Consider the following 27978-nt stretch of genomic DNA (forward strand, 5'->3'; position numbering starts at 1 on the left):
CCCCGGTGGGGGGCTCGCGCGGTGCATTATGGGACATTTCCCATGATGCACCGGGGTCACGTGATCTTGGGGGGGTCACGTGCCCCCCCCCCCCCCGAGGTCACGTGACCCCGGTGGGGGGCTCGCGCGGTGCATTATGGGACATTTCCCATGGTGCACCGCGCGGTTACGCCGACGCCGACGCCGACGCCACCGGCGACGCCGACGCCGACGGCGACGCCGCTCAAGCCGGAAACGGGCCCCTAAGAGCTGCGCTCTAAAAAGTACAGAGCTTGAAGCAGCTTTCTTTGTCGATTACATTTTGGTATAGACCAACAAAGAACCGAGGCCACCAAGACGCGCAGCACTAGCTAGAGAATTTTTTATTGTTGCAACTCGCACCAGTTTCAAAAACCTGGACGACCCGCGCATTTAGAATGTTCCAGGCAAAATATGGATGGAAATCAGGCTGGAAAGTATCACAAGTTGTCACAGGAACTTATTTCGCCAGTCTGCCTGTGAACGTCGATTTCGTCACTATTCTTGCCCTGGACTAGTACGGTAATCACAAAGTCACTAAACGCTTGTGCTTGATTGAGAGACACTGCATTCGGTGCAGAACGTAGTTTTCTTCCTGCTCTAGACAGTGACAATAAATTTGAGGGATGTATTTTCGCCCACAAAATTGTATTTAATTACAATTGTATTTGAAATACCCACGTTTTAGTATTTAAATACACACGTCAAATACATTACCCAATTTGTAATTAAATACAAATGCAAAATACACAAAGTATTTGAAATACGTATTTCAAATACTTGTATTTCAAATACTGCCCATCGCTGAGTCCTCCTGTAACCAAGGTGTCCCGCCGTCGGGTCATCGTGGCAGGCTTGAAAAATTTCTTCTCGAAGACTGGAAGGGATCACCAACAGCCACGCCGTGTTGTTGTCGCTGAAGTTCTCCTTGTACAGCACGCCTTGTCGGATGGAGAAGGTTGGCACTGTTCGTACAAAACCGCGGGGAACGGTGCTTCCTTGTCCCTCTAGTTGTTCGATGAGTGCTCGCAGCTCAGGGTCGTCTCGTTGGAGTGCTGCCATGTCGCTGACATCCAGAGCGCCGAAGAAACACTCATCGTCGTCCTCTTTGGTGCAGGCAGGGCCGGCCTCGACTGGGTCCCTTGACAGGCAGTCGGCGTCATTGTGCGTCCGGCCGGACTTGTACACCACGGTCATGTCGAACTCCTGCAGTCGTAGGCTCCACCGAGCGAGGGATCGGAGGGATCCTTCAGATTCGCCAGCCAGCAGAGCGAATGGTGGTCTGTGACCACGCGAAAAGAACTTCCATACAAGTATGGGAAAAACTTTGTTATTGCCCATACGACAGCGAGGCACTCCTTTTCAGTCGTTGAATAGTTCTCCGCCTTAGACAGCGTCCGACTTGCGTATGCGATAACTCGCTCTGCTCCGTCCTGCACTTGGACTAGTACCGCACCCAGTCCAATGTTACTGGCGTCGGTGTGGATCTCGGTTTCAGCGAACTGGTCGAAATGGCCAAGAATCGGGGGCGTCTGGAGTCTTCGTTTCAGCTCGTCGAATGACCTCTGGTGTTCTTCTGTCCAATCGAACTTTACGGCGTCCTTCGTGAGGTGTGTCAGCGGTGCGGATAGCTTGGCGAAGTCTCGAACGAAGCGCCTGTAGTAGGCACAGAGTCCGAGAAATCTTCTCACGGCCTTCTTGTCAGACGGCGGTTTAAATGCAGCTACAGGGCGGGTCTTTGCGGGGTCAGGTAGAACATCCTTGTTGTTCACGACGTGGCCAAGGAACTTTAGTTCCCCATAGGCGAACCGACACTTTGTTGGCTTGAGTGACAGGCCGGCGCTCTTGATGGCTTGAAGCACGGCTCGAGGTCGTCTGAGGTGTTCGTCGAAATCTCGTGAAAATACCACGACATTGTCCAGGTAGAAGAGGCAGCTCTGCCATTTCAGACCTGCCAGCACGGTGTCCATGACGCTCTGGAAGGTGGCTGCTGCTGTACAAAGTCCGAACGGCATCACTTTGAATTTGTACAGTCTGTCGGGAGTGATGAAGGCAGTTTTCTCCCGGTCACGTTCGTCGACTTCAATCTGCCAGTAACAACTCTTCAGGTCCATCGGCGAAAAATATCGGGAGTGGCGCAGTCGGTCTAACGTATCGTCTATGCGGGGGAGCGGATAGACGTTCTTCTTCGTCACCGCGTTCAGTCGACGATAGTCCGCGCAGAACCGCAGGGTTCCGTCCTTCTTCTTTACAAGGACGACTGGGGACGCCCACGGACTTCTTGAGGGTTGAATGATGTTGTCGTCGAGTATTTCTTGGACTTGATCCCGAATCACCTTCCTTTCCTTTAAGGAGACTCGATACGGCGACTGGTGGACAGGGAGCGCGTCGTCGTCGGTAACAATGCGATGTTTCGCCATTGGTGTTTGGCGAATCTTCGATGTCGTGGCAAAACAGTCACTGTATTCGACAAGGAGATCAACCAGTTGCCGGCGCTTCGTAGCTGAGAGCTGGGGGCCGATGTCGAGCGGCGGCGGCGTCATGCTCTTCTGCTGTGGCGACGAGGTTTCCTCGGAGATTGCGGTGACCACGGCTGGCGCCTGAAGCTCCTCGACGTTGCCCATGGTGATACCCTTCGTTAGGTGCTCCGGCTCCTTTCGAAAGTTCGACACAAGGACAGTTCGTCTTTCTTAGAGATCCGTTACGCCTCTTGCGACACCAATTCCGTTTTCGACGAGCAGTTGGACGCTGCCTTCCAGAAGAGCTTCACCGTGCATGGCTGCGTCGGTTATAACGGTGACGAAAACGCTCGACCGCGGCGGTAGGCTCACATGGTCGGCGATAACTCGGATCGCGGATGACGTTGTGTTGGTCTCCACCGGCGGTAAAACAGGTCTTCGCAGCGTCAACCGGTTTGCCCCGAGGTCGATGACGGCGCCATACTCGTAGAGAAAGACATTCCGGGGATAACGTCCCTCGAACAGTCTTGCAGAACGACGAACTTGACAGGGCACGTCTCACCGTGGATCTCGACGCAAGCAGCACGTGCGTCGCCCGGCTGGCGTGATGAGATGTCCTCCAGCGGTTCCTATTTGGGGTCCATCCCACGGCGTCATGACTTTTCGCAGGGGGCGAGAGAGCCTCCCACTCAAGACTGAGTAGTCTGCTTCGGTGTCCACAAGTGCCGATGCGTCATGGCCGTCGATTATAACGTTTAGGTTGTTGGACACCGATGCAGCGACGTCGTTGTGATCCGTAGCGTCGAGAGAGTGGGAGCGCTCAGTCGTTCTTGGAGGCTCTTTACTACGGTCGTCTTCGGCAACGCCACCTCCAGTCGTTGCCGCACTTAGTTTTCCCGGCGACGCAGGGGAGACACGCTTTCTCGGCGGGGTCTTGACACTGGGGACGCTGAACGTCGTGGCGATGGGGAGCGGTCTTCACGGCGGAGAGACGACACTGGGGAGGGCGAGTGTCGGAGGTACTCCTCGATGTCGCGAGGGCGTTTGCCGTATCTTGGGCGTAGGTCGTTCGGGTGGAACCCACACAAGCCCATATGCTGGTAAGGACAACAGCGGTAGATATGGTCGGCCTCCCCGCAGTGGTAGCAGATGGGTCGTTGATCCGCTGTCGGTTTTCCTTGGCGCCGGCTGTTCTCGGCGGTCGTACTGACGTACTTCTTCGTTTCGTCGGGGGTACGCCTGCGTTGGTGGGTCTCGTCGTGGCGCCACCGGGTAATGTCGAGCAGTTGACGGCGGTCGTCGGGCCACTCCGGCGTAGGTCACTGTCGGCTCATCGGCTGCGGCCACGCTGGCTGGAGTCTCCGGTTGAATTGCTTGCTGAACTTCTTCGCGTACCACTTCGGCTGTCGACAGCGAAGCCGGCTGGTTGGCAGTAGGCAGCAGCTTCCTGAGCTCTTCCCGGACGATGTCGCGGACAATTGCACAAAGATTGTCAGTGCTGATGCCGCCCTCGTCGAATCGGGAAGACGTCAGCGTCGAAGCAGCAGGCGTGCCGGCGAGTCGGTTGTAGTGGGTGGCTCGGATTGACAGGGCCCGCTCGATGTTAGTTGCCTCGGCGACGAATTCATCGACAGTAGTGTGTGGGTTGCGAACAAGGCCACCGAAGATGTCACTCCTCACTCCTCTCATCAGGACGCGCAGAGGGGGATCGGTGGCCGAGTTGGCTGAAGCGCACACCCAGCTCGACGCGCGTGGAGCGAAAGCTCGCGCTACAGAACCCAGGGATCCTGGCCTCAAGCCCCACCCCTGCCCGTTTCGATCTGGATGAGCATCGTACCGGCGTGCGGTCGTGTATCACTACTGCGTGGTGCACGTTAAAGACCCCAGGCTAGCGGTTCTACTGCAGCGGCTAAATTGCTCATCTACAGCGTGTGACTCGTCGCAACTTTAATGGCAGACCAACTACACGCTGTATAAATATCCCCGCACCCCAATTATTATTCAGGGCGCGCAGCTTCTTCTCCTCGGTGTACTGAGGGTCGGCGCGGCTGCTCAGGCGGATGACGTCTTCAACGAAGCTGGTGACCGTTTCGTTGGGCCCTTGAGATCGTACTTCAAGGAGGTCTTCCGCTCGCTGTCGTCGTGTCTGGTTCGTGAATGTCTCCTGGCCAGCGATACAGATGTCTCACGACGTAAGCGACGCCTCGTGGTTTTCGAACCACTGCCTCGCGGTACCATCCAAGGAGAAGTAGAGGTTTTCGGGGCGCTGCTCAGTGGTCCATCCATTATGGCGTGCTACACGTTCGTAGGGCAGAAGCCAATCCCCTACGTCTTCGTGGGTCTCGCCATGGAAGGTCGTCGGGGTTCGCTGGGCAACAGGCAGGTAGATGACGGCGGTGGCTGTCGGGGACAGCGATTGCTGGTCGTCCATCGTCAGCCTCGTTGGTGGCTTGGTCCTAGGTGGCAGAAGTCCGCATTCCGGGAGTAGACCTTGGGTGCGGCGACTGGTCCGAGTTTGAGGTTCCGCGTTAAGTGGTCTCTCACCGGCCTTGGAATCGGGCTTGCACTGCGGCCCCTGGGACGGGAACGCTGCACGGACATGCGGTACCACGCACCTCCACCAAAATGTCACGGGTAGTGACCAATAAACAAGAAATAAACAGGAAGGAATAAACGTTTAATGTGGCGAACTTGTGCCAAACATAAAAAGGGTACAAAAGAAAACAGCAGAGCGTCGCGGGCGTTGAAGTCGGCGTAGCAGCAGAGTCGACCGCTGGGGCGAAACTGACCCTGGCTCGCTACACGAAGCCCCTTATGTACACGTGTGGGCTTCTGGAATAATCGGCGTAGAAGGTTCGGCGTGTAGAACATTCTGACCTCGAACAAGCAACATGGTTCTTGAATTTGCCAGAACATTACTTCACAGAGTCAACAAAAATGTGCCTCCGCGGCCTGGAATCGAACCCTGGCTATCAGCGTGGAAAGCAAGCGCGATAACCGTTCGGCTACGCGGGCGCTGCCTACTTGGCCAGCTGCGCGCGCGGCAGTATTCAGGAGGGACGTGACGAAGACACCACTGCTGGGCTCGGGTGTATCTCCAAACAGCCCATTCTTATTTGAACCCTTCTCGTTTGAACCCATTCGCAAAACGCCCTTCTCGTTTTAACTTTTCGCGTTTCGACCCTTTCTTATTTATACCCGTCTCATTTGAACTCATTCTCATTTGAACCCTTCTCGTCTGAACCCATTCGCAAAACGCCCATCGCGTTTTAACCTTTCGTGTTTCGACCCTTTCTCATTTGAACCCGTTGTCATTTGAACACCGTAGTGAGGTATAGAAAGAAGGAAAAACAGTTGAGGATGAAAGTTGAAGATGAAGCGAAGCAGCACCATCTCTTGCATAGCACATGAAACAATTTTCCTTATGCCTGCGTGCCACCCCGAGTCTGTTGACGTAGCTGCGTGGTCACATGGTGACGTGGTTTCAAATGTGCTAGCGCAGATTCGGTACTTCATTTCTCTTCTATCGCTGTATGTCGTTAAGATGTCATCGTGTGGAGCGGATGGATCATTGTGCTAGTCGTGTGTTATTGCTTGTAATGGCCAATTCGGGAGGTAATTTTCCCTGAAAAAAAGTTTTCCCATATCTTCGGCAAGGGCGTTCGCGTGGTCAAAGGCTGGCGGGTGCAAGCTTTTCGGGTTGCGCTTCTCAGGCGTGTACCAGCAGTTTACCAGCAGAAGTTTTCCCAAGCTCCAAGAGGTCGGGCAGCTTGTCTGCCAGACTGTATCCGGTATCGTCACATCCGAATCGGGATAGGGAACCAAACGAAACAATGCTCGCTGAGGCGGCAAATAGCGGGTTCGAGTGGCAAACGAAGCCATCGAGACAGGCACCCTTTTGTGCTCTGAGACAAGATAGCAAAAACAACGAAGAGAAAGATAATTTATGTTTCAAAGAAAGTCAACATTTTTGGCGAATTTATCCAGCCTGAGCAAGGTATGTTTGCTCTGAGACACGGGCTGCTTCATACATCACTTTACTTTACAACTCTGTAATAACAAGTTATTACACCGCTGAAAAAAAGTATGCATAGTGATGCAGTTTGAAACTTGAACACGCATTACAATTTCAAGGAGGGTGGGTGAATGAGAAGACTGAGGATTGCAAAAAAGGTACTAGAGAGTTTTACTAGATCTTTCCGATACCCCCGATACCCCCGATAACGATAGTATGCATGCGCAAGGGAGGCGGTGGTGGAGTATCGGGTATCGTTATCGGAGTGCATGGGAACGATCTACTAAAACTCTCAGGTAACAGTAAACAGAATATGGAAAGCGACGCTGGCAAGCCTCCGTGGCAACAGTTAATCGAAAATCCAAACAAAATTTATTAAAATTTGACGCGCGTGCGGGCAGCACCACACTGATTGATACATCTGCCTTTTCATTGATTTTATATTTTAATATTCTGTCAGCTGTACGGACTGTGGTAATGCCAATATTTTAAAAAGTTTTGTGAAGCCGCTTCTGTTTACACACATCTCAAAGAGTCGTAATTTATGTTGTTGGCGTATGCAGCGTGCTCATGGTACCATAGAATGATCGAAGAAGAAGTTAACAGAGCTCACTCGCGACCCAGTCAAATAAAAACGCCAGTTCATTGTGCTTTGCATTCGGTACCCAAAGAGGGTCACGTGATGCGCCGCCGGCGCGTTTTTGGTCGCCGGTGCAACAGGCAAGGGCTCGAAGGCAACTAATTACCCGAATTCGCCATAAATACCGCATAAAGATTGCTAGATCATGATTTGGGATTAATTTCGGTTCTGAATGAGAAAGGTTAAAACCAGAAAAGTCTTTCTGACAATGCTCAAAACCAGAAAGTATGTTTTGAGAAAATTTGAAATGAGAAAGGTTAAAAGGAGAAAAGTCGTTTTGAGGAGAGTCAAAACCGAAAGTTTGTTTTGAGAACGGTTTAAATGAGAAAGGGAGAAACGCGAAAGTTGTTTTGCGCTGGGTTGAAATGAGAAGGTAAAAACGAGAAGGTAGAAGTGCTAACGGGTTCAAATGAGAACCACCCGCTGGGCTCAGGACACTAGCGCGTGTGTCTCTTTGCACCTCGTTCTCCTTTATTCAATGCCTGTTGGCACGGCCTCTCCTTTGCACGACGGTGCATGAAGATTGCTAAAATTGAACGGGTACTGCCGAACCTGGAGCGTGTATTTTGTCACGGGTGCATAGATTTTGTAAGCTTCTGAGGAGCCTTCCCCGCACCGCAAGACCTGCTTTGGCAACAGTTTGCCAGCTTCAAAACCAAAACAACAAAGCTCATAACACTGTACAACAGGTTGCACAAACCAGTTTGCAAATCGTCAATTCTTTAATAAAATGTTTTTATTTCAAAATAATTTCAGAAATATTCTCTCATGGATATCCCTTCGTCAAATACTTTACCATTGAATACCATCTCACTCCGCAAAAACACTAGAGCTTGGGCACAGACAGGTTTTGAGTAGTTTTAATCGCCAAATTCTTCCCAGTCTCGGTGTTTTCCCTTTTGAATTAAGAGGGGTGGCTGGCACTCTCAGTCGTCACGGGCCGAGCGAGTGCCGGCCGAGACAACCGTCTCGGCAAATTGACTACGAGACAGCACGTGCATTCTCAAACACTACCAGGGAAGGATTTCATGCCGAAGGCACCCTGTCTAACGCAAATGAGTAGGGTAAAACGTTTGCTTCCCAGTAAAGTACTTGCTTTCGCTTTTTAGTAAAAGAACAAACATCCGTGAAAGACGATACACGGACGACTATTCTTCGATTTACCGAGGGCCATAGCGGAAAAGGAAGACGGAGGCCAGCCCTCGTGCACGCACCCCAGTCGAGATTACTCCCGTTGCAATACCACACAGACAACAAGGCCCAAGCATGACGTCATTGTTAGTGGACCCCCAACCGGCCCCAAGCGCAAACACGTTGAAACTCGACGAGAGACACCTCGAAACAGCATGCAGGTAAGTCTCGGTGCCGCCGCGTGCTAGCGTTATCCTCATTGCGAGATGCACCGGTGGCCAACGCTGACGCAAGCTGGGCGGTGCTGCACGAATTCACTAATGACGACGTCTGGGGGTGGAGAGAATGCAGTCCTTGTCTTCTAGGCGATATTGGTTTCGGTCATAATGTCGGCTTCTCCAGTTTCACCGAGAAAATGAGAGCAGAATGGCAGTGTCGTCGTACGTGCTGCATTGCACTTTCACCAATCTCCACCAAATTGGGCCCCGCCAGCCATCCTTTTCTGAGGATTGCCCCACCGCAAGTCCGCGGAGTCCGTCGCTTATTGCTGCTTCACCGTCTCTCCCCCCGCAGCTTACTCCGACACCCTCCTCCTCCCTCACTCCCTCTCCCTCCCGCGCCCCCCCCCCCCCCCCCCCCCCGGGCCGAGGGGGTATCTCACAGGCATGCTTGGGAGGAGCGAGTGAATACATCTTGCAGCTTTTAACGAGCACATCAGACAATGTATCAACACCCGTAACAAAAAGGCAAGAACAAGCAGGTTCTCACACTGACTCTTTCAGACCGTCGCGCATGCAGCAGTCAGAGAAACTGGGCACTGTTTGGGAAATTCTTTACGAGAAAAGTTTTCGTGCGAAATTTCTTGCAAAAAGTACTTCATTCTTACGATGAATCGAGCATTAAGGGAGGCAGCAAAATTATTTCTACTAGTGGAGACACATTGATTGCTGCTCGGTGGAACTAGCAGTAACGTAAGCTGGGTGAGGTGGTGATCGTTTAAAACATAATGAAATATAGACAACTCACAAAAGGGACGGACAAAGAGAAGTAACACGGAACAGGCACTCACACCCAGCTGAAATAAATTAATGAAAGAAAAGAAAGAAAATGCAAACAAGCAAAGGAATCGCATTCTTTCTTAGTCGCCAGTGTTAAAGAGATTAAGACACGAAAATTTAACAGGTAGACTATTCTTGAAATGGAATGTTCATGGGTTACTTAGTATATAGGTACACCAAGCTATTCAATTTTTAGAGCTCTAATAATTGAAATGAACAGTTTATAAACGCTAATCATTTTTATCTCGCGACGAGGCAACAATGCTCAAGTTAGGCACAACATGGTGCTCATAAACAACATGATCATCGTACTTAGTGTAACTCTTTCATTCAAGGCGCCCCCATGCTCACCTTACCACGATGCGATCACACGTGCTCGCTCTCATCCCCTTTCCCTTTGATCTTCCACCTTGCATGCATGTGCGCGATCGTAGCAGGCGACGGCGAGTTCGTCCGTGACGATCTCGTCGTTGTCGCTGGAGCTGGTCACGAGCCGGTTGAGGACAAAAGAACCAGCTTCCAACATCTTTTGATAACATCACTCTCGTCGCTACTGCAATCAGTGTTAAAGACTACGATAAAACGAACGATGCCGCAGATGTCTCCGTCTCCAGACCGCGTGCTTGAAACGCGGAAGATAAACGTGCAAACTGAAGCGCTATACGCCAAGGGAGCCAAATCTGCGACTGCATACGAGGGGACGTTGCGCATTGGGCGGACGTCGTCACTGACCCAGAAAACGCGGAAACATTGTCGAATCGGGTGGGTTTGAGGGTCCTGCACAGAAATCGATTTATCCACCAAACTATTGCGCCATTTTGGAGACAAATTTAGCGGGATCATAGGAACATACAATGGGTCCTGGCAGTATATTTATCTTATCTTTTATTTTTGCCGTGCCCTAACCCCTGTAAGTACTAATCAAAATGAAACACTCTGCAGGCTTTGTGCCACGGGTCTTTAGTTTTACTATGTACGAGGCATAATAATGAACGGGTTCCTTTGAGGAGGCTCAGAGTAGAAATGCACCGTCCTGTACGAGCAGACAGAAAGGCGTTTGCACAAGACCGCGAGCTCGTACGCAACACTTCGGTAGGCAACAGCAGGTCTGTTGAAGGAGCGTTTGGGCGTCCCGCAATCTATGGGATGAGGCCGACCAACAGCCTCACAAATACAATCGCTTTAGCGAAACGTTTCACTTTTAATCCTCGCATAACTGCAAGGTGCACATAAAATGACTCGGTGCGCTCTAATACCCTTGTTACACGGGCACACTTAACTGCAGTTACGCTAAGCCACAGTCAGCGCACAATATTTACGGACAACATTCTACGGCTATGCAGTCAAAGCTATGGGTGAACGTGCGCTTGAGCATCTTGAGCACCCATCAAAGCAGTGCGCGCGCGCTCTTCACTTCTTCTGAAATAGCTGTTCGAGAGTATAGTGCGGTGTCTGTGGTGCCGCGCAACAGCAGTTAAGCTGAGTTAACCGCGGTTAAGCGTGCCCGTGTAACAGGGGTATAAGACTAGCTGTACTTGTCTCGAGCTAACCAGGCTTTTTCTCGGCCACGCTCGAAACACGCTGAGTGCCAACCTCGATCGAGGAGACTCAACAAAAACTGCAGAGTGTCCGAAGGCAACTAAAACCCTCCTAACGTTTCGAAACCACAGCTGCAAAAGAATTGGAAAGAAAACGATATGCGAGCGCGTCATGCGGTACGCAACGGATAACATCTGGGCTAAAAAAATGCCTGCAACAGCAAACATGTGTCCTGAAACGTGGGTGAAGGTGGGCACGCCCTAAATGGGGCTATGCCGCCGGTCCCTCAGTCGGAGCGTAACCCCATCCCCCCTCCCCACACGCACTGCTTGGTCCCCTGTCGTTGGAGGCCAGCGTTACTAGACCAACTCAGTTGCGGAACTCCTACAAAAAAAGGAACCTTCCTCTCCCTTCCAAAGCCACCACCCGTCGATTAAAGAGTCATCTGGTAGCTCAAAACTGTATTCTTTGGAGAAGCTAAAGCACCCCAATGTGTTTGTGTTCATTTTACAAGTAGCGTCAAATGCGCCAATGCACGAGGGCCATGTCCCGTGTGCTTCTTGGAAGCAAATGGTGGCGTAGCACTGAAATGAGCCAGTATTGGAAGTGAATTGTGACTGAGCACTCGCTCGAGCCATGTGTCTTGTATGCTTGTGCCAGGGTAGTTGTCAGTGCTTAAAGGGACACTAAAGTGTTTTGAGATCCTTATTTTTTGGTCATAACTCAATCTATGAGCTCTAATCATATTTAAAAAAAATTACATTCATGTGCGACGGATTTGCATATTAAAATAGCGATCAACAATAGCAACGCTTACCGTTGTTGCAAAACGACAGATGGCGCTACTGAACCTTCCCTTGCTGAATGTGGTGGAACAACAGACGGCGCTTGTCAGCCGCTTCTTGCAAGCGATGGGTTCCCGCATATGTAAGCCGCACACCAACCCCGCTCACTTACGCGTGAACTTGTCGCTCGCGAGTGGCTGACAAGCGCTGTCAATCGTTCAACCATATTCAGCAAGGTTCAGAAGAGCCATTTGTTGTTCTGCACCAACCGTAAGTATCGGGAGCTATGATCACTTTTTTAGCCTAAGATTTGAAATTACGACTTGTTACTTACGGTAAGACATATTCCTGGTTTCTTGTGACATTACCTAACCTTTGTGTGATGCTCTTTTAATATTTTTCACTGTGAACATTCTTACGTTCTACTACAAATTGTAAGCGACGTTTGTGGTGGACTACGTGTCTTTCATGTTTTAGTGTAGGTGTAATAAGGGATGTAATAACTTCTATTTTATGTGAAGCTGAACTGTGTCTTTTTACAGTTTTTGATATATGTGCAGACTACTTTTTTTCTCCCATCTTTTTTTTCTGTATTTTTCTTTTTTTGTGTTGAAGTGCATGCATGTCTGCTGCTGGACCTGCCTCATGTCGGCCATGTACCGCGTCGAGCGACTCGTTCGCCTTTTGTACCAGGGACCGTTTCAAGGGCGGTAAGCGCATGTTGAAAAAATAAAATGATTTCATTTGATTTAATTTTTTAAGATGCTTAGTGCTCGTAGATTGAGTTATGACCATAAAATGAGTATCTCAAAACGTACTTTAACGTCTCCTTAAACCCTTGTTACACGTTTAACTGCAGTTATGTGTGGCTGAAGTCAGACTTAACTGCGGTTAAGGGTTCCCGGGTAACTAGGGTATTAGAAGAAATGCGAAAAGCGAATTTTCTCAAGTGGCTTTAGAAGTCACGGTGAAGCGCCACCTAGATGCTGCACATCAAAATCTGTGTAATACACTAGCTACCGTAGCAGTCGTATCCCAACCAGTGGTGCTTCGTACGACGGGAGGCGAACGTTTGGAAAAGAGAGAGAGTACCGCACCTGGAAGTGGCGTCTAAAGGCAGTTCCGCAACTGAGTAGATTTGGCAGCGTGGTCAGAGACCCACAGACCCCAAGACAGCTTTGGAGTCGCCGCTGTGAGTCCCCGCTCCCAGGGAGGCGGCCGTGATGCGCACTCCCGGCGGCACTGCTCCTGGCTCAAAGTATATCTTCTCGCTGTACGTGGCCATGAGGAAGAGCAAGGCCACACCCACAATGATGCCCACATTCTGCAGCAGGAACACACGCACCTGAAAAGAGAGAGAGAATGTGAGGCGCCGAGGGCCCCTCTTCCCACTGCCGCGGTGCCCGGAGCGTGTCTCCGATCGGCGCGTTTACTGTGTCCTCGAAAGTCGTCCCTCAATTTGTACTCGACGACGACGTAGAAGCGCTAAGCTGTGGTCACACTGCCAATACATCATACCAAAGACAGTCTGCAAACACTGTCTGAGCCACGCCACAGCGCTCCCCCATAGAATTTTCCTTTAGCTTCGGGATTTATTTGAACACGGCGTCCGACACAAAGCCACGTGCTCGACTGCCGATCGTTTTTTTTTAACCCTTTCATGGTCACTGACGGACCTGTACGTCAGCACGGGTGCGTCCCGCATGGTTCCTGATATACATGTACGTCCGCGAAAGCGCATTCAAAAATCCCCACCTCTGCATGAACGGGCGCGTTCACGGTGACGTGTTGCCATCTGACAGGTTTGTAGGGAACTACGATCATATATCTATATTCATATATCCATATTTGTCGCGTTTGTTTTGGAGGGGCTTTTGAAATTGTGAAACTAGATGCTCTGTGCACGCGATAACTTTCGAGATGGCCGCGCGTGCCGGCTGCTTCGGAGGTAGCGGAGATTGCAGCAATGGCTCTTCCGGTTCAGATTCTGAACCCTTCCCAGACTTGAGTCAAATGACAGCTCGACATCCGATGAACAACTGCAAACCAGCTTGGAGTCAAAGTCCGACACAGCTCTACAGTCTGCTGCACATCTACGAAGCGGGCGCGTCAGAATGAAATCGAATGGAAAAAATGTGAAGACTTCTCCCCATCTCTATTTCTATTTGACGTGTCGCGATTCCGGACAGCCTGCAGGCACTCTACTCCAGCCAGATGCGAAAGAAGCAGAATATTTCAAACACTACTTCGATGAGAGAGTTGTATTTTATTATAGACAGGACGAATGGCTACGTGCATCGGCTGATTGCGCAGCCCGACCTCGCACGCAAATCCTGACTGAAAGCACGGGTAGGCGTTGGTCTCAAAGATCTACTGCTTTCTGGCAGCTGTTCTGCTGATGGCGCTCGCCCAAAAAAATGCTCCGAGGGATTACTGGACCACAGACCCAAAGACTGAGACCCCTTTTCTTTCAACGCTCTTCGCAGTATCGCTTCTGCCTTCCCGCAGGGGGCACCTGCGAAAGCAGGTGTTTGGAGAGTGGCGTCTCCCCGGACCTCGAGCAATACGGGTTCGCCCGCCCACGTCTGGCTGTGCGTGGCTTTCCCATGTCCGGGGAAAAGGGCATCCTGGTGGTTGAGTCGAACCCGGGGTAGGTTTGGACCATTCGGGGCCCCCCGGGTGAGGCAATACACCACTTCGGCCCCCACTTCCCGTAGACGGGTGTCCTGGCTTAGCCCGACCAGGATGATTCAGTCCGTCGCCACTTCTACTATCCCCTCCCTTCTTTTACCTTTGTCTTCTCCTTCTTTTCACTCTTCTCATTTCTCTTCTTTCCTTTTTCATTTCCTCTAGCGGCAAGGGCTAACCTTGGGTGGCGACGGACTCCTCGTCCAAAACCACACTTGGTTATAGTACCTGGGCAGTGCTAATAGTCTAACGGTTCCAGCAAAGCCATTTTTCTTATGGTCCGTTAACTATTCCCTTGTTGGGCTCCGTGGTGGGCGGCACACCACAGGTTCTGAACACTTTGCGCCTCTTCTGGCTCCCTCTCTCTCTAAACCCGGTTCCAGGCAGGCATCCAAACGGCCCTGTCCGGAACAAGTCATCGCCAAAGCACCAGAAACAGAACACTTTGTTAAGTTTTTTTGTAGTGCACTCTGAAGACAATCAACGCCCTGCTGCCAAGCTGTCTCCGTTCATTGTTGCCAAGGTTCTTGAGCATTTGATCGGACACTCCTACGAAGCAAAAAAGTTGCATTCTGGGGACTTTCTTGTGCAGGTCACCACACAAGAGCAAAGTGTGGCCCTTCAGAAGATGAAGAGCATCGTCGAGACCGCAGTCACGGTAACACCGCATAGGACACCGTGCGTGGTGTCATCTCTGAAGAGGACCTGCTAGATGTAAGTGAGAATGAGATCCTTGAAGGCCTACAAAACTTGGGTGTCATTGCAGTAAAGCGAATTATACTTCGCCGCGAGGGTCAGGAGATTCCCTCAAAATATCTTATTCTTTCTTTTGAAAGGCATTTTCTCCCAGCGACAGTAAAGGCAGGCTATTAGAACTGCCGTGTCCGTCCTTATGTGCCGAACCCCCAAAGGTGTTTCAGGTGCCAAAGGTTCGGGCATGGGTCCAGGAGCTGCCGTGGAAGAGAGATCTGCGCCAAGTGTGGCAGCAACGAACTTGTCACAGATGTCTGTGAAAACACTGTGTGCTGCTTCAACTGCAAAGGCACCCATGCAGCATACTCCCGTGCCTGTCCCCTGTGGAAGCAGGAAAAGGAGATACTGAGTTTAAAGGCTAAAGAGAACATTACATACCTTGAGGCCAAGAAACGCTGGTCATTCCTTGCACAAGGCTCGTATGCCGACGTGGCGTGCCGGGGTCCTGCGCCGCGTATGGAGTCGAGGGCAACCCAGGTCTTGCTCGAAGACCTGGCTGCCGCCCTCAGGACCCCAAATCCTACCCAGGGGCAGCAGGTTCCCTCTCTTCGCGGAGAGGGTTCGCGGGCTGCTTCCACATCCCAAGACAGGCCAGCGCCTGCTGCGCCTGTACAGTCTGCACGGTCTCCTACCAGGGAGAAACAGCGAGGCCCTCGGCCTCACTCCCTGGAGAGACCGCCTGCAACCAAGGAGCTGCATGGCCCTCATGCAGCTTCTGTAAAACAGAAGGAGGTGGAGAAGATGGACGGGGTTGAATCCCTCCCCAATACATCTGCCACCCTGCCGTCAGGTTCTGGTCGTGGCCGCAGGTTAGGATCTCGCAGCTCCGACCCTCCCAAGCCGGCAGGCAAGCCTGCTTGCGGAGCTCAGGAGAGCGGTGCTCCTGCCCTATCCACCTCCCCATGTGCCCCTGAGTTTGACCAGGAGGAGATGGAGTGGCAGAATCCGAAAACCAAGCAAAAAACTAAAAAACCTGTGATCCCTCCGAATGGATGACTTTTTCACTGTTCATCCGTGTGCTCATAATTTCATATCTGAGTAATTGTTTCAGTGCTAATGCAGTGGAACTGTCGAGGGCTCCTACGCAACCTGGATGATGTGGAGTTTTTGCTGGAGGAACACAAGCCACGTATGCTTTGCTTACAGGAGACTCATTTGAATCCCAGCCATACCAATTTCCTCAGACGGTACCAGGTATTCCAAAAAGATCGTCCGTGCTCTGTCAGTTCTTCTGGAGGAGTTGCGGTGATTCTCCCGAGAGAAGTGCCCTGCGTACAGGTCCTTCTGTCTACCTCACTGGAAGCAGTGGCTGTACGGTTCATGCTTCACAAAGCTCTGACAGTGTGTGCTCTTTGTATGTTCTACCATCCTTTACTTTGAAATCCTCAGATTTTAATTCGTTTTTAGACCAGCTTCCTGCGCCAATCCTTTTGATGGGCGATTTTAATTGTCACAACCCTCTATGGGGGAGTACATGTCGTGACATCCGAGGAAAAATTATTGAGCCTGTGTTATTCTCTCGAACACTTTGTCGTTTTAACACTGGTGAACCTACCTTTTTTAGCTGTCAACACCTTTCTTCATCATGCATTGATCTCTTTATTGGGACTGCCACACTTTTCCCTAACTTCTCATGGCATGTGCATCCTAACCCATATGGTAGCGACCATTTCCCCATTATTTTAAAGTGCAGTGCTCCTTCATCCTCTCTCATGACACGTTCACCACGCTGGAAAGTAGACCAGGCAAACTGGGCCATGTTTGAAAGTTCATCTGAGATTAACCCTGAAACTTTAGTTGGTTTGGATGTAAATGATACCTGCAAATGCCTTACTGCCTCTATAATTTAGGCAGCTCATAAAGCTATTCCGCAGTCTTCTACACGCCTTCCTGCTAAGCCAAAACCTTGGTGGACTAAGGAGTGCAGTGAGACTCGAAAAAAAAATATTGTTCATGGGATGTGCTACGCCGGTACCCGACCCCTCCAAATGTTTTAGCCTTCAAACAGGCTCGGGCAAAGGCTCGATATGTCCGTCATCAATCAAAAAAGACGACATGGAAGAAATACACCTCCTCCGTTAATAGCCACACCAGTGTAAAAGTTGTCTGGGAAAAAGTGCACAAGATTAATGGGGATTATCGAGCCTTCTCCATTCCGCTTTTTGTTCTGCCAGGTGGCGTACTGCCTAGTCTTGAGCAGCAGGCCAATATTCTAGGGGAGCACTTTGCATCTGTATCAGTTTCATCGCATTACTCGGGTGCATTTTTAAAGCATGAAAGTGTTATAGAGAAGAAGAGAATAAATTGCTCTGGAGGACTACGAGAACCCTATAATAGACCTTTTACTTTTCGGGAGTTACAGGCAGCATTAAATAAAAGTAAAAATACGTCCCCGGGACCAGATCGAATTCACTACTGAATGCTCAAGCATTTGCATTCCAATACCCTGCAGGCGCTTTTAAGGTTTTTTAACCAGATCTGGAGAGAAGGGATCATCCCAGATTCTTGGAAAAGAGCTGAGGTTATCCCGCTCCTCAAGCAAGGAAAAGATCCATCATTACCCTCAAGTTACCGGAACATAGCCCTCACAAGTTCCTTTGGGAAAACCTTTGAACGAATGGTAAACACAAGATTGATCCATTTTTTAGAGGAAAATAACCTCCTCGACAAGTTTCAGTGCGGTTTTCGTGCCCACAGATCAACGGTGGACCACCTCGTCCGACTTGAGAAAACTTTTCGTGAGGCTTTTGTTAATAGACAGCATTGTGTTTCTGTCTTTTTTGATATAGAGAAGGCTTATGACCCAACATGGTATGGAATATTGAACGACCTTGTCTCCTACGGAATTCGTGGCCGAATGCTCTCACTCATCAAAAGCTTTTTGGAAGACAGATACTTTCATGTCAAGCTTGGTGCAACCTTCTCTCGTAGTTTTGTCCAAGAGAACGGAGTTCCACAAGGTGGTGTTCTTAGCGTAACACTATTCTTAATAAAAATGAACTCTATTGCAAAGTCTATCCCACAATCACTTTCCTAATCTCTTTACGTGGATGACTTGCAGATCTCTTGCTGTTCGTATAACATTTCGGTCTGCGGGAGACAACTTCAGCTGGGAGTTAATAGTCTGATGAGGTGGGCTGATGCCAATGGGTTCAGTTTTTCACTAGAGAAGTCAGTATGTGTCAACTTTTCATTACGCAGGGGCATGATCCTAGAGCCTAGTCTGACCTTAAGGGTGCAGGCAATTCCCGTTCGTAATGAGCACAAGTTTCTAGGAGTGATATTTGATAAAAAGTTGAATTTCTGTAGTCATGTACTTTACCTGAAACAGAAATGCTCAAGGTCAATGAACCTCCTAAAGGTGCTTTCACACAAGTCTTGGGGTAGCGATCGGGAATGCCTCCTTCGTCTCTATCGCTGCTTGGTTCTTTCAAAATTGGATTATGGATGTGTAGTGTATGGATCCGCACGTCAATCTACCCTTCAGGTGTTGGACCTGATTCACCATCAAGGTCTGAGGCTTTCCACTGGTGCTTTTCGGACGTCCCCTATTCCTAGCCTATATGCTGAGAGTAATGAATATTCACTTCAAAAGAGACGATTTTAATTAAGGTTCCAGTATGTATTAAGAATTTGCTCTGTCCCTTCTCATCCGATCCAGGAAGCAATTCAGGATTCTCGCTATGAAACTACATTCCAGAACAAGCCATCTGTCGTACCCCCTTTTACGCAGAGAATTAAAACATATTCACAGGCTTACAACCTTGACAGTTTCAGCCCAGTTGCCCAACTTCCACTGGCAGTGGCTCCTTGGGAGTGCGTAGCACCCATAATCAATTTTACTCTGATCAAATATAATAAGCGGCAAACTCCTGTTGCTGCCCTGCAGCAGGAGTTTTGCAAGGTTGCTTATATGTACAGTGAGTGTTGGAGTTTCTTCACAGATGGTACTAAGAGTGACTCTGCTGCTGGTTGTGCTGTTACAAGCGAGACATGGAAGGTTGTTAGGCGTCTCGATGCCAGAGCCTCAATATTTACTGCAGAATTATATGCTTTAATTTTAGCTGTTGAATTCATTATAGAAAACACTATCCAGCATTCTGTTATCTACTCCGACTCTCTCAGTGCTTAAAAGGCACTTGCTTCTTTGGAAGTACCAAAACATACCTTGGTTACTAGGCTCCGGAACATTGTGCACACTGCAGCAAAATCAAATTTACACATCAATTTCTGTTGGGTGCCTAGTCACGTCGGTACTCGGGGAAATGAGGATGCTGATAGAGCTGCGAGTACATGCATTGAGAGGCAAGTGGATATCAAGTGCATTTCGTACACTGATTACAAACACAGTTTTAAAAGAGCAATCCAGAAAAAGTGGCAGTTAGAATGGGACACGGAAATACACAAGCTTCATTGTGTGAAACCTACCCTGCGGGAATGGGCAAGTTACCGACACAGGGAGCGCTTCTTTGAGGTTGTGCTCTGTCGTCTGAGACTGGGACACACCCATCTCGCGCATGGGTACCTCCTACGGGCAGAGGCAGCTCCGAAATGTGAACACTGTAACGAGTCTTTGAGTGTCTTGCATATTCTTATCGTATGTCCTAAGTACCATCACAAACGCACCACTTTTTTCTCTACCTTTTTCCGGAATCGTGTCCCGTTCCACCCGGCATTATTATTGGGCGACGAACCTCTTGTGTCGCACCGTCAAGTTTTTAAGTTTCTAGATAGCATTGGCATCCTACATCGGCTATGAATTTTAGTTTTCTTTTCTTTTACGTTTGCCTGAAGATTAGTGGTGGCAGAGAGCCGGCGATCTTGTATCGTCAGCACATTTTCCATACTTCCTTGCGTGAATGAAATTCCTTTAGATTGCCTCTGGTTAGTGGAGCATTGGTTAAAATTTCTGGAGACCTTAATAGGCCTGTATCTTGTAAGGTTTTAATCATTAATTTTCCATAGATTTAAGATGGAACTAACTACTATAGGTCTTTTCAGTATTGCCTTTACCTTACCTTGTGTTTGGAACATTATGGCCTTAGTTGCCGCTGTGCCATTAAACACCTAAGTTTCTTCTTCTTCTTCGCTTCTGCCTTTTGCTGAGAGTGCTTCATTTCATTGCCAGCACTGATGCAGCAGATCGACTAAGAAAAATTAGTCCACTCATGGAAACATTTCAGCCAAAGTTTGCGAGTATGCTGGTCCCATACCAAGATATCTGTATTGACGAGTCGATGATGAAGAGGACATCTTTCATTTCATAAGTACCTTCCTTCAAAAAGGCACCGTTTTGGAATGAAGATGTTTGTTCTGTGCGAAGTGATGACCGGATACATCTTGAGGTTTATCGTGTATACCGGAGCTTCCACGACAATGATGATGATGATGAAGGAGTTGGGATTTTTGGGCTCGGTTGTCCTCGAGTTGCTCAACCACTACCTCGAAAAGGAGCATTCCCTTTTTGAAGACAACTAGTACGCCATTCCGGCACTTTTCCAGTACCTTCAAGGAAAGCAAACCATTGCTTGCGGAACGGTTCGACAGAGCAAAAAGGGACTTGAACTTGAACTTGTTTATTTCAGCAACATTATGCCGAGGACACCGGACAAAAAGCTAACTGAAGCTAACTTGACTGGGTCCGGTGCCCTTGCAATGTACAGGGAACACAATCATATTTAAACAATCCTAAATATTTCTTACAATATTCAAATCAAACAATTTAAAGCGTTCCTATAAAATTTTAAAATCACCGACACTAGAGAACAACTTTTTTTCTTAATTTAACACAAAAAAGTATGCAATGTTTTCTTAGTTATACAATGAATATCGATGCGGTTCATTACAATGTTGTTAAGCAATGTAGGTAGATTATGAGCAAGAGACTGCAGTGCATACTTTTTACGGAAATGGGGAACTTCCAGAATTCTCTACGACGGACATCGAAGACTGATTCACGCTCAGTCAGGTTTGTTAGCTGTGACAAAAAAAGCAATAAACTCCAAAGTTGAAAAGGCGTAAGAAAATAGCAAACGATAGTCATAAATACAAGAAAATTTCATGATATTGTATCTCGAATATAATGGTTCAACATGTGTGTCGTACGGAACATTAGCAATGAAACGAATAATTTTTTTTTGAAGAGTTATTAGTTTGTTGACGTTACTTTTGGTCGCTGTGCCCCAAACTAAATGGCAGTAGTTGATTTGTGAGCCGAACAGAGCATGATAAATTTGAATCTTAACTTTTGTAGGCAAAAAAGAGCGACAGTGACTGATGATGCCAGCTACCTCTGCCAGTTTGTGAGTTAGAAATTCTATATGATGATACCATTGCATAAACTCTAAAAAAATTATGCCTAGCGTTTTATGATGACTTACTATTTCAATTTCCCTGTTTCCAATTTTAAGAGCATAACTAGCATCAATATGTTTATTTACCGGTCTAAAAACAATCGCTTTTCTTTTGGGAGTATTTATTTCGAGGCCATTTTTTTCTGACCATAAAAGAAACTTTTCTAAGATAGCATTACCTCTAATAATCAGTTCATCGATATTCGTCGCAGAAATAAAAATACTAGAATCATCTGCATACATTATAAAACGTGAGTGTTGACAAATGTTGACGATGTCATTTATGTACACATTGAACAGAAGTGGGCCAAGTATGCTACCCTGCGGAACACCAGACTTCATTAGTTGCAAAGATGAGGTATAACCATATGTTGAGACACACTGTTTGCAATGTTGTAGATATGATTGAATGAGTGCCGAAGACGTGCCCCGTACACCATAACAGGAAAGTTTATCAAGAAGCGTTGCATGGTTAAGAGAGTCGAAAGCTTTGCTAAAGTCAGTAAAAAGTCCCAGTGTCATCTGTCGTTGCTCTATATTTTTTAATATTAGTTCCTTCTGCGTTAACAAGGCGCATTCCGTAGACTTTTCCTTACGGAAGCCAAACTGGAAGTCAGTCAGCACTGAATGTTTATCAAAAAAGTTATCTAAACGATGCAAAATAATTTTTTCTAGCCCTTTGGAAAATATGGGTAAAACAGATATTGGCCTATAATTTGTAATTACATTGTGATCACCTCCCTTATGCAAAACGGAAACTTTCGCAAGTTTCATGTTATCTGGGAACTTGTTGACAGTTGACAGACTAACATTGGGGCAATTATATCAATCACAAATTTGACGGGCTTTATCTGTATGTCATTAATGTCGTGACTTCTGCTATTATTAAGTCTCATAAATACATTAAACACTTCTGACTCGTCAGTAGGAGCCAGGAAAACAGATTCGTCTACTCGACTCGAGATAGACGAGGAAGCACACGCGTTGTGAGCGCGGGTAGGTAAGTTTGGAAAATGGCGATTAAAATAATCAGAGAGCGGTATTCCCGACACATTTTCACCAGATATCGCAAGCGTATCTATTGATTGCTTTTTATTGTTACGTTGAAGTACTGGGTTTATGGACTGCCATACAATGGCGGGGCTCTTTTTGTGCACGGCGTGAAAGAGATGTTTGTGATAATCTGACTTTGCCTTTTTTAGTGTAGATGTAAGTTGATTGCGATATTTCTTGAACGCAGTATTATCATCGTCATCTCTTTACGAGAGGTAGGTCTGATACAATCGATTTTTTTCCGTATCATTGCTAAAATAAACGGGGTAACCCATGGTTTTCTTATTCGCTTTTTAATCATGATAGTCTTGTACGGAAAAGATGCGACGTAAATTTACGTGAATGTACTTATGAACTCATCATACGCGCTGTTCACGCACTTTCTCAAGAATACAGGGCTCCAGTTAGTTTCCATGACTGTGCTTCGAAAACACCGCAGTTGGCGGTCTGTCGCAGGTTGAAAAGTAAAATGTTTACTAGCGCCGCTGGATAATTGTTGAGTTTTAAGACATAAAAATATAGATAAATGATCGCTTATGTCACTACTTATCATACCTGCGCTGGCAACAACAGTGTTTATATTTGTAATGAAAACATCAAGAGCAGTTGATGTAGAATCGGTAATTCCAGTAGGAGACGAAATGACATTGTAAAACCCGCTACTACTGAGAGTTTCCTTAAGTCGTGACGAAACAGACGAGTTCTCCAAAACATTCACATTTAAATCACCACCAAGAACAAGCAAATAGTTATTAGCACTAACAAAATCCAAATAGTTTTCAAGAAAATGCAAGCGATTACTCAGATTGCCAGCTGGAGGGCAATCTGAATAACTTTTTTATAACTTCCCAAGTTAAAAAAAAAAAAGATGAGACAGAGAGAAGTAGAGACCTTTCACACCGATAAACTTCCAGGGGTGAGACAGGTGAAACAGGTTTTGGAGCAATTCTTGGAGCAGAAAAATCTGGACTTAGGAGCAGCTTAGGAGCACAAAATTATCGTTTTAAGGGGGTACATGGCCTGAATTTCAAATATTTTTGAAAAAATTCATTTTTAAGTTTTGAGGTTTTAGGTTTTAGAAACTAATTGTACACCCTTACACCAAATTTAATAACCAAATGCCAAATAGTTACGTTGATAAAAAATATTTTCAACACATTGTGAGGCAGTAACAAAGTAGAGGAGTTCAATGTTTGGATACATGGTTTTTCGCAGAAAAGACGGACACAAGAGAGAAACACAAGCACGAGCGCAACTTACAACTGTATAAAGGAAACCTTTAGAAAACATACAGATATATCGTTACCTTCAAAACGTCCACGCATGCGTCGTGTCACTATCACACGCTCGTCACAGAAACTTATCAAGGAAGCGTTTTTCAGCATTATACAAACTTATCGAGGTATCGCTCACACATAGGTCGCCTTTCTTTTTGATAAAGAAGGCTTCCAACAGCTCATGTGCTTTTTGTCCCTTACTTCCACCCAAAATTACAGTGTCAGAAAAACGCGGCTCTCACTTAGTTTCTGCAGTGTGCAGATAAATGTGCCCCGTCATTAGTCCTTAAATTTTAAGCATGCACCCTGAGACTGTAGTTGGCACACCTTCCCGTTTGCCCGACGTATGTCTTCCCACACGTGAGCGGGATTTTATAGACGACCTCTGTTTTGCAGCCAACAAACGGCCTGGCATGCTTTGTGGCATGCCAGCGTCATGCCACGAAGCCGCCGGCCGTCGCCTTGCGTGCGCTTGTCCGTACTCGTCTCTAGGCCTAAATTTTCATCGGGGCTCCGTGGATGGAGCGGCATTGCTCTGTATGCCGCGCTGCCAGTGACGTACAGTACTCGGGGGACCCTCGCCGTGCGTGCGCTTGTCCGGACTCGTACCAAGGCTTCTTGCTTTCGCGCTGAGGGTCAGTCCCACAGACGAAGCTTTGGGGCTTTCCGGCGCGGGCCGCGGCGTCCAAACACGCGTGCGCTAGGCTGTATATGTTTGTTTATTTGTTTTTTCTTGTCCAGAGGCGCGTAAGAAGCGAGTTCGTAAGTTACAACACTGTAATTTACCACATAAGTTCGTCTAGGTGGGGGATCTAATTTGTGAAAATATGAAAGACAAGGTTGCTGCACTCAAAAGTCACAAAACAAACACACACACAAAAGAGCTTGCGGTTAGAGCTAGGTAGTGGTTGTAGTCTACATGCGTACAAGTCCCCATTCCACGGAACGTGAATGCTCTCTGTTCAGCACTGCATTTGACAATGACTGCTCTGTTGATCTGGATACTTTTATCATGCTTACCTGTTGTGTAAGACATGCTACTTAATAAAGTGAAGTTCATTGCTATGTTGACTGCATGTTTTACCTTACGTCTTGACTGTGGTTCGGCTGGAATCATCATTTTCACCAATTTAATGCAGGACGTATATCGAAAACCCGCAGATGTCCTTTTTTTTACCTCTGCCTCTTTTCTCTATATGGGATAAATAAAGCATTTGATTTCGAATCCCCGCATCAAGGCCATGTGCCAATTTCCTAACTGATCGGCATTCTTTTTTTTCAGCAGACACGTCGTTTAGTGAAGACATCGACGACGACGATAGCTGGAGCCTTAACCCAAATGCACATGACCCACTGCCACGTGCTGACGAACTTCGCAGCACCAGTGCTTTTGTCTCACACCACGATGCGCGCGAGTGCGGACGGAGTTACTCGCTAAAATGAGCCTTGGAGTCCTCACAAGCAAATAAACAAAAGGCCATACCGAAGCTACACGGGTTACAGATAAAAGCAGCGGCTAAACACGCCAAGTACCAGCCGAAGTAGCGGTGGTAGCGTCTCAAAGAACCGCACTTTACGCCGCTCGACCGCGCAACGGGCAAGCCCGTCCGGACCACGGAAAAAAAAAAGAGAACGTTCTTGACGTCACAGTCCAAGTTTGCTTTAGCGATCGGCGACCCGCTGGCGGCCCGCTAAGGAGCGGCTGCTCCCAGCGGGTCGCATTTTTATTATCGACATTAGTTGGGAATGCGGCGTCCGCTTGACGTAATATTTTGGTTGGGGTCGTATTTTGTGTCACTAAAGCGATACCAGTAATTTTTTTTTTTTAATTTTGGCCGGAGTTGCTTTTTAAGGAAGCTTACAGCGGTTTAGGAAGGACCATCCCCATCAAGAACTAGACATTTCCAAATTTTGTTCCCCTACAACCAAAATGGGTAAAATAGAGCCCCGTGCACGAGGTGGAGCATGCCTATATTGCGTCAATTTTCAGTTGCTTTCAAAGGCAATAACAAATGCCTCGAAGAAGACATTTATTGAAGACGACTTCTAGCGCATCTACTTCTGCAGCGCTCCATAGAACGATTGCTTCCTGCGCCGTTGCGAAACCTGCCCAAAATGCAGAACATCTTGCTACAGTCGCTCCATCTCGACGAAGACCAACATATCTGTTTCGCGTTATGGGACGCCCGCAAACTCAAAAAGGTTATCGACACTTCCGCCTTCCCGCGGGAATCGGAGTCATGGAGCAAAAAGTACCTGAAGCCTTCTTACATCCGTGACCTTCAATGAAGCCTGATACACGACAAAAGAACCACCTTACCAACCAAGGCAGTGATGTTCCACTTCGATTTTGCGGTAAGATGGGCAGTAATCTTCCCAACAAAAGTGCAGAGTTTTCATTGGAAAAACTAAAGTGTCTTTCTTCACGGTGTGATTACGTGCACGCAAGGCTTGTAAAGCTTTGCCATTGTTAGCGATGACACGACACATCCCACAGCTCACACTCTTCTAGCCATGGAGGTCATAGAAGAGTATGTTGATGAACATCACCCAGACTTTTCTGAAATAATTTTTGTATCAGACGGGGCGGCGGCGCATTTCAAGAATCACTTCCAATTGCACGAGCTGTCTCGGAAGCCGTACTGTTCGGCAAGATGGATCTTTTCAGTCACTAAACACGATAAAAGCGCTTGTAATAGAGTAGTTAGTGTTCTTTAGCACCGACTTGAGATCTTCGCTCCACTCAACAATTGTCCTCCCTAAAGACTTTTTGGAAGTGCTATGTGAAAAAATAACAAATGTCTGCATGTTACACCTGTCTGCAGAACGGGTTCGAGAGTTTCGTGCGGTGAAGCAAGCAGAGTGGACCACCGTAAAGCCTGTGAGAGGAATCCATACATCTCATCCGCGGAAGTCATCATATGCCGAGAGGCCGGAAGTATACGTGGCCACTTGCGCAACTGAGAGTTTTAAGCTTATGCATGCATAGTTAGCGAATTTGCAGAGTGGGGCCGTTTTGTTTTGGTGAATTGTAAGCTAATTAATGGTATTACAGCTCAAAGTCCCTTTTCGCGTCAGTTATACTCACCCATTCTAAAAAAAATAATTTGAAAAATATAAAATGCATGCCATAACTAACGCTCAAAATGTTTGGTGCTCGGCGGCAAAGCCTCCTTGACGAAGACGTCGGCTCGCTCCGAGTGAAGGTTTGCCGTCGCTTTCACTGTTTGGAAGTCATAGGTTTCTCAATGTTTTGCCATCACAACTTATTTCAAGTCACTGCAATGTGCCAAGGGGAGTTTTAAACAAATAAAAGGTGGAATTTTTTAAGTATCAACGACCAATCTTGCCAAATTTAGATAAATTAGCTGCATTTCTGCGTTAATAACAACAAGATAATTAAGGGTTGAAAGATTATCTTTATATATTCGTAAAGAATATTTAAAGACGCGCATTTTGATATGTTTTTAGAAAGTACAATGAAAGATGGTTTATTTGCAAAAAACAATTGTCAATATGTCTCTAAACGCGTTTTGGTGCCATGTTTGATCATTTTGTTTGCATAAAATATTTCATTGATATTTCAAAATTTTTGTGTATGTGTTGTCTATCTCCTTTAAAATGTAATAAAAAGTTATGGTGACGTGAAAGCTTCGATGAGAAAATGACGACTGTGCAAAGTAGTATCGTGAAAACTTCTCAATTTCCACGCCTCGAGCGTCTCTATTTTTATATCTCAGCGAAGAAATTTGTTACGGTGTTCATATATAGAAGAATGTTCCTCCGAAGAACAAAGCTTTCGTATATATTTTTAACGAAAATATCGAAAATATGACCCGGATCATCATTGCACGAACTGACGTGGAATCACCAACCTGGTTCACGAGCGGTAACTTTAGTGCACTACTACGCTTCTCATACGCTTAAAGTATTTGTGTAAACGACTTATTTAGTTTCTTTTTTTTTTCAATTTGTACATCAAGTTTCTAATTGAGACCATATATATTTTGCACTCATTAAAACGCTCATTAGTCACTTTATTTAATTAGCAAACGAATTAGTAAGTATCGTGCATTTTTGAGGTCCGCCACCACCAGTAAGGAGGTTCCAAGAAAATGATCCTTTTACCTCGAGTACATTCATTTTAGGAATTACTGTCACTTCTACGTGAAACACACTGTTATCAAAATTAAGGCCCTACTGAAAAAA

Source organism: Ixodes scapularis, unplaced genomic scaffold (assembly GCF_016920785.2).
Source record: "Ixodes scapularis isolate PalLabHiFi unplaced genomic scaffold, ASM1692078v2 PGA_scaffold12__126_contigs__length_90152505, whole genome shotgun sequence".
NCBI classification, from domain to species: Eukaryota; Metazoa; Arthropoda; class Arachnida; order Ixodida; family Ixodidae; genus Ixodes; species Ixodes scapularis.